Raw genomic sequence first — 8,123 nt, 5'->3', positions numbered from 1 at the left:
TTTTTACCGTTTTGTGTTTATGCGGGTTTTGCCGCCTTCCACACGTAACGACTTACTTCTTCCCATATTTATGCGGTGAATACCGGCACATCAGTGTGGGAAGTTTATAAGTATAAAGGTAAGGCTATCAACACATTGTGAAAGGAGAATCATTTCCATTAGAAGTGGCTCTAGGCCTTTTCTTTACAAGTTTGGAATTGATCTACATATAACATTTGCGTAATTGAGCTCCATTCCATGTTCTTGGGATGGGAGTGCCATCGAGCCTTTCGAGCCGGTATGCGCCCTTTCCCAGAACTTCTTTGATAATGTATGGCCCTTCCCAGACCGGGGCCAGTTTTCCTGGGCGTTGTTGGTTCGAAGCCTCGTTGTTACGCAGTATGTAGTCTCCTATATTGAAGTTGCAGAGTTTTACCCGCGTGTTGTAGTACTTTTGCATTTGTCGCTTGTAGTTCTCTTCACGCAATGCGGCTAAGTCTCTGCGTTCCTCGGTTAGCATAAGATCTAACCGTCTTTCCGCATCATTGTCTTCTGGCTGAATCAAGACCCTTGGTGAGGGTAAACCAATTTCGACCGGGACCATGGCTTCAGTGCCATAAGTGAGACTGAACGGGGTTTCTCCCGTACTGGCCTTTTTCAGCGTTCTGTTTGCCCAGAGGACGTGCGGAAGCTCGTCCACCCAGCCGGATCTGTGTTCCAAGAGTCTTTTCTTTATACCTTGGACGATGCTCTTATTTGCTCTTTCTACCTCACCATTACCCTGCGGGTGCGCCACTGAGGTAAAAGTGTGGGTGATTTGAAGTTCTTCCAGCCACTTTTGTAGCTTCTTGTCAGCAAAGTTGGTGCCGTTATCGCTCACCAAATTCTGTGGAAGTCCAAAACGACAAATAATAAATTCCCAAATAAATTTTTTGATATGTTTCGCGGTTGTTTGGGCTAAGGGTTTTGCTTCTATCCACTTGGTGAAGTAGTCGATGGCTACCACTAAGAACTGAACATTTCCTGCTGCTGTAGGAAATGGGCCTGTCACATCGATGGCCCACTTCTGAAATGGCCATGAAGAGGTGACTGGAACAAGTTCGTTCTTCGGGCGGTGCGTGTTGGGTGCGTAGAGCTGACAAGACCTGCATTTTCTGATGTATGCCAGCGCATCCGTATGCATCCCCGGCCAAAAGTATCCCGCGTTGTTTAGCTTAGCTACAACAGCGCGTGGACCTGCGTGTACTCCACAGATGCCTTCGTGTACTTCCCTTAGGAGGTAGTCAGCATCTTGGTTGTCCACGCATCTTAAGAGTGGGCCAAGAAACTTACGTCTGTAAAGGATGTCATCGATGAGTTGATAATTCAGTGCTTTACAGCGTAGTTTTCTTGCCTGTGTTTTTGACTCTGGTAGTGTACCTGCCGCAAGGTATTTTATTATTGGTGTCATCCACGTTTCTGTGCCGGTTTGGATGGCACAAATTTCCTTGTGCGGGACCGAAGGTGCCTCGAGGAGTTCAATGCGGATATCCTTTCCCAAGTGGGTGAAGGCTAATGATGCAAGCTTGGTTAACGCATCCGCAGATTTGTTTTCACTACGCTTGACGTGTATGACTTTGCAATCGTTAAAATCGCGCATAAGGGTTTTTGCTTGTGCGAGGTACAGGGCCATTGTGTCGTTCACGGCCGTGTACGTCCCGTTGATTTGATTGGCTACTAACATGGAATCCACGTGGGCTTCCAAGTGTTTCACTCCCATCTTACGCGCAATTCTCAGCCCGGCCAAGAATGCTTCATACTCGGCTTCGTTATTCGTACTTGGAAAATCCAGTCGAATAGCATAAGTGTATTCTTGGCCTGCTGGGTTGGTTAGTTTCAGCCCTGCGCCTGAACCCTCGTTACTGGCTGCTCCATCAGTGTAGAGTCGCCAGACATCATTGATGTCCTGTGCTGGAGAGGGTTGAGCCTCTTCCTGGCACTCTTTTTCCCGCGATGCAGGCACTTCCGCAATAAAGTCGGCCAAAACCTGGCCTTTTATGGCTGGTCTTGGCTTATACTTTATCGCGTATTCCCCCAACTCAATTGCCCATTTGGCTAGGCGTCCCGATAACTCGGGTTTGCGTAGAACGTTTGCAAGTTTGAAGTTGGAGAGAATGGTGATTGGGTGACCCTGGAAATACCGTCTTAACCTGCGTGAAGCATGTATAAGTGCTAAGACTAATTTTTCTAGGGTAGAGTACCGGGTTTCTACGTCTGTTAGGATACGGCTGACATAATAGATTGGCATCTGGGTGCCTTTCCGTTCAACTAGCAGGACCGCCCCGGTTGCTCTATCTGTTGCGGAAAGGTATAGGATTAACCCCTCCCCCGCTTCTGGTGCGGTGAGCGTTGGGAGTTCGATCAAGCGTGACCGAATCTCTTGAAAAGCTGCTTCCGCTTCTGGTGTCCAGCGGAAGTGCGTTTTCTTTAAACAGTTTCTCAACGTTGACACGAAAGGAAACGACTTATCCGTGTGGTTTGCCAAAAAGCGATTAAGTGCGACTAGTCGTCCATTCAGTGTCTGAGCCTGTTTGATGGTAGTAGGTGATTCCATTTTGATAATGGCTTCGACCTTTTCAGGGTTCGCTCTGAAGCCATCTTTAGTGACGATGACCCCCAAGAACTTCCCTTCTTCCATTCCAAAGGCAAACTTGCTCGGGTTGAGCTTTATGTTTATCTTCCTGAGCGTGTTGAAAGTTTCTTCGATGTCTTTCAACATCGCTTCTGCGTCAGGGCTTTTGATGACCAAGTCATCCATGTAGACTTCCAAGTTCCTCCCAATTTGGGCATGAAACTGGTTGTCCATCAGGCGTTGGTATGTGGACCCGGCATTCTTAAGTCCAAATGGCATCATTTGATAACAAAATGTACCATCGGGAATCCGAAAAGCGGTTTTGTCCTGATCACCAACGGCCATGTGGATTTGATGGTATCCCTTATACGCATCCAGAAAGCATTTAAGGCGAAACGGTGCTAACGAATCCACCTTAAGATCAATTTCGGGTAACGGATAACAATCTTTGGGGCATGCTTTGTTTAAGTCCTTGAAATCTATGCACATGCGCCATTGTTTGTTATTCTTCGGTACCATAACGGGATTTGCAACCCATGTTTGATATCTGCTAACGCGTACGATGTCTGCGTCAAGGAGTTCCTTGACTTGGGTTCTACACGCGTTAGTTTGTTCTGGCCCCATTACTCTGCGCTTTTGTACGACTGGCGTAACAGCCGGATCGCACTTGAGCTTATGCTCTGCCTTACTTCGGGGTACACCAGTCATGTCAGCTGGTGTCCACGCGAAGATGTCAGCGTTTTTCTGTAGTAAGCGTTTGAGTAAGGTGCGTGTGGTATCAACAACTGTTGGGCCAATGGTAACGGCCTGGTCAGGGTATTTGCCGTTGAAGGCCCATCTTTCCGGTTCGGTGATGGTTGATTTAGCCATCTTTGGTTTGGGTTTAGATGAGATAGATGCGATGCATACCTGGGGAATGCCGGTGATCATCGCTACACCCTCAGCTGTTGGCCATCCCATCATGCCGTGGACTGAAGATACCACGGCGTTGAATCTTGCCATCCCGTCTCTTCCGAAGAGAATGTCGTATGTGTGGTGTGGCCAAGACGTGTGTTAAGATTAAGATATTTACTAAAGCTATACCGACTTGTACCACATGCAGAAAATGTTCAGACATTGATGAATAGTTAACTTGTGAGAGGGGTGTAAGGATGCTTTCTAATATAAATATTATAATTTTATCAAAATGTCGAAAATACCCTTGTGCATAAAAAATAGAAATAAATGGGTTATAATTTAAAGGGTTCCACACTCATTATTAAGGGTGTAAACGAGCCGAGCTACTCTAGATCGGCTTATGAAAAAGCTCGATCGAGTCGAGCTTAATCGAGCCCGAGCTTAAGCCTAAAAGTAAGCTCGTTTAATAAACGAGCCCAAGCCCGAGCTTCACTTATCGAGCTCGAGCCGGCTCGCGAGCCTAAACAAGCCCACCATTTATATTATTTTTTAATATATATTTAATAATATTAATTAATATGTATAATGTTACGAAAAATAACTAAAAAGAACTAAATAATAATATTATTTTATAAATAAAAAATTAATTGAAATATATGTATGCATAAATAATTATAAATATAAAAAGTTAATTAATAAATAGTAAACAAGCCAAGCCTGAGCCGAGCTCGAGCTTTAGAATCTACTCACGATCCGAGCTCGATCTTTGAAACTAGAGCTCAAAACAAGCTGAGCTCGAGCTCGAGCTCCATATAAGTTAAACGAGTCTACTCGAGCTCGTGCTCGGCTCGTTTGCACCCCTACCCATTATAAAAAAGATTAATTATTAATACATTAAACATGTAGTATATGTCTAATTTATTCCCACCAGATTAACGCCGATAACCATTGTTTTAAAAACCGATATTTTATTTGTATCGAATTGGGCTAAAAAGGGGTACAACCGGTTGAACCGGGTTATGCCCGAATGCTCAACCGGTTGAATAGTTTACCTTATAATTGCCTATAAATGTAACTTCAATCCAAAAATAACCTAAAACCAAATGATTTCTATAACAAAAAATAATTCAAAAGTTAATTCATATTAAAAAATAATGCAAAAGCACTCAATTTTAAAATAATTATTCTTAATTTACACATTTGAATGTTAATTGTTGGGTTAAAAATAATTTTGAAAAAATATGGGTTGCCAAATATCAAAAATTTCTCAGGCTTAAAATCGGTTTGCCGGTAAAAACCGGTATTTTAGACAAAAACCGTCTGTACGATATTCTAGCAAACCGGTTAAAAATACTGGACCTAAAAACCCGACCTATTGTGCGAAATCCGGTTTAACCGGTTCAACCGGCTAGTTTGAACTGGTTTTTAAAACACTGCCGATAACTAGGGGTGTTCAATATTCGAATCAGACTCGAAAAACTCGAAATTCGATTAGACTCGTATTCGAATTTGAAGGTTCGAATTCGTTTTTCAATCATTCGAGTTTGATTCGGTTCTAATTCGATTTGAGTAATCGAATTTCGAATCAAATAAGAATTTATGATTTAAAACTCGATTCGAAATTCGAATTCAAATTATACATTTAATTTTATTAATGTATATATACTTATTGATTAAAAGATCTAATATATAAATCTTTAGAGTTATAGAGATTATAAATAGAAGGTTCATTACTTTGGCTAATAATTAATGTCATTGGGCATTATCATTTTGAATATTTAGAATGTGATAACTTCAAAGTTCAAATGTATTATTTATTTTATGGACTTGTATTCTTTTTTGTTAAAAAACTCAAATTTGTAGTGATTTTGTAATTGAAATAGATTTTGTAAACTGAATTCAATCGATTTCATTCGAATTCGAACTTAATTCTTAATTCTCGAATCGAATTAGCTATTCTGAATTCGAATCGAATTTGTCAAGACTAGGGGTGAGCAATAACCAAATCGTTAACCGAAACCGAACCGAAAACCGACGAAACCGAACCGATAATATAACCGAATTAACCGAAATTAACCGAACCGAACTCTTCACTTTGTAATATTTTCAAGTCTTTTCCCCCTCTATTTCATGTATTATATGTATTAATAGTTTAATACTATCATTTTTATGTATTTATATCTCAATTTCATATACTAATTCTCAATTTCATATATTTATACCTTCATTTCATGTGGTTATGCATTTATTTCATGAATTTAAACATTCATTTCATGTATTTTTAAGCAAAATTTTAGCCCAAGTTTGAAAATGGTTATTAACTGAAATTAACCGAACCGAACCATGCACACCCCTAGTCCAGACTATTTCGAATTCGAATCGAATTCAAATCCAGCTTTAAAATTTCAAAATTCGAATAATTCGATTCGAATATTCGAAATTCGATTCGTTGAACACCCCTACCGATAACAACCTCCATAGTCTCCTGTTAGCAGTAACGACCGACACGTTCTCTCGTTCCCTCTCTCGACCTCCAACAAGATCTTGCAAGAACAACACTTGAAACCGTCCCTACGACTAAATCTTAAAACCCTACGGTTAAAGATCTAGAGGATATGGTTTGTGTGTAGTGTGACCATAAAAGCGAGATGGGCATAATCGATCTGGTGTTTCATATATCATTCACATATTTTAATAGATTAATACCCATATAAATTTTAGGGTCAAAAAAAAAAAAAAAAAAAAAAACATGACTCGTGCAACCCGTCACAATTCTTGACAATGACACCTTGTTTTAATATTAGTATATTAAGAACAGAAGATAATTTTTATAATGGGTTATGTCTAATAAAAAGGACATGATATTGCCAACAATTATAGTGGTCAATAAGTTTAACTTAATTGTGACATTTATATGATATATAATTAAATATGTGTTAAAAGAAGATTATGCATAAAATATTAAAGCAAACACGAAAAATTTATACAATATTATATGATCAGGGGTGGATACACAAGCCTTTTGTAGGGGAGGGGGGGGGGGGGTTGTTCGCGTATGTTAATATAGATTTTTAATGAAATGATGATTTTTAACACAAGTTTATTAAGGTTTTAAATTTATAAAAATGATAATTACTTGAACTGAATACTCATAATCGGGCAGAGAACCAATCGTGCATAATATAACTTAAGTAAGAAGCAAGTATCATCTAAGGACATGACTTCCGCTACTCAACCTTTATTATTTTCTGTCATTTTATAAAGTGGAGTTTTGGTTTTAAGGATTAAATATGTATATTTTATATTCTACTAGTTTGAGACCCGTGTATTATACGGGTAATTGATGAAAATTTTGTACTTTAATCATTAAGTGAAATATACTTAACAAAATGATCATATATTTTATACAATTACAATTAGCATTAAAGTTATAGAAATTACATAACTAAGATTACATAAATATGTTACAAATAAGTAAAACAGTCCTTGTACACTACGTTTGTGATTTTATTGGTTGGTATACATTGTTTATCACGAAACAGATCTTTAATCCATGTTTGCTTATAACTCTTGATAATATAACATATAGGTATGTTTATAACTCTTGATATAGCTACGTATAATTGTCCGTGTGAAAAATAAGATTCTTCAAGTACATACCGACCCTCGATAAATGATAATATGTCCATGAAACTAACAAAAAAATATATTCTTACACATAAAATATCATGCCTGTTAATCAATTAATATATATAATGTCATTTGAGATCATGTGCTCATGTTTATCCCAAAATATGATTATCTAAAAACAGATTACCTGAACTTTGATGATATAGTCATCCTTATAATTTTTGTAATTTAAAATTGATTGACCATGATAAATTTGGTGTCATTAATATTCTGTGTATGACAAATATTTACTTGATTTTATATTTTACAATTAACAATTGTATAATCAAGTAACATATAAAACCGGAAATTAAAATATAACAAAAAAAAAAATTTCATTTCATATTAATGGAAAATGACAAACACATACTAACCGTAAAGCCATGTTCAAGGAAAAGTGATTATTCTTAGTTAGTAGAATAATAGAAGATTTAAAGTTGTATAAAGTGAAGGTAGTAATTCTTATTTATGAGATATGAAAGTATTTGATAAGGAATGTTTAAACTTTGAATACTAATCCTCTGTTATTTGTTAATATTATGGGAGTTGTTGGAATATTTAATTAATCGATATATATATTTTTAAAACTTACAGAAAAAAACAAAGATTTCGGATTTGTTGGAAGTATGGTAAATGACTTTTAACCGGATTAACTATTTTTTGGTAAATTAATGTGAAAATATATGTTCTGAAGCATTTTGGTCTGAATTATAAAGAAAATATTGAAAATTAAATATTGATTTTTTACTGCTAAAACTCTTTATACTACACAAAAAAGTCATATAAATAAATGACATATACTTCATATAGTAAATCGGTATGCATATAGATCATATATATATATATAATTTCAACTTCAATAATTTAATGCTAAACACCAAGATATATAATAGGTACTCTCTATGTTTGCAATATTTATACAAAACGTTTGGAGAAAATTAAGAAAATACACATTTTCCCGAGTTTA

This window comes from Bidens hawaiensis, unplaced genomic scaffold, assembly GCF_021521415.1.
Source record: "Bidens hawaiensis isolate Kalapana, Puna unplaced genomic scaffold, B.hawaiensis_p1.1 tig00037688_1, whole genome shotgun sequence".
Lineage (NCBI taxonomy): Eukaryota > Viridiplantae > Streptophyta > Magnoliopsida > Asterales > Asteraceae > Bidens > Bidens hawaiensis.
The sequence above is the reverse complement of the archived record's forward strand: the minus strand, read 5'-3'. Positions refer to the sequence as shown.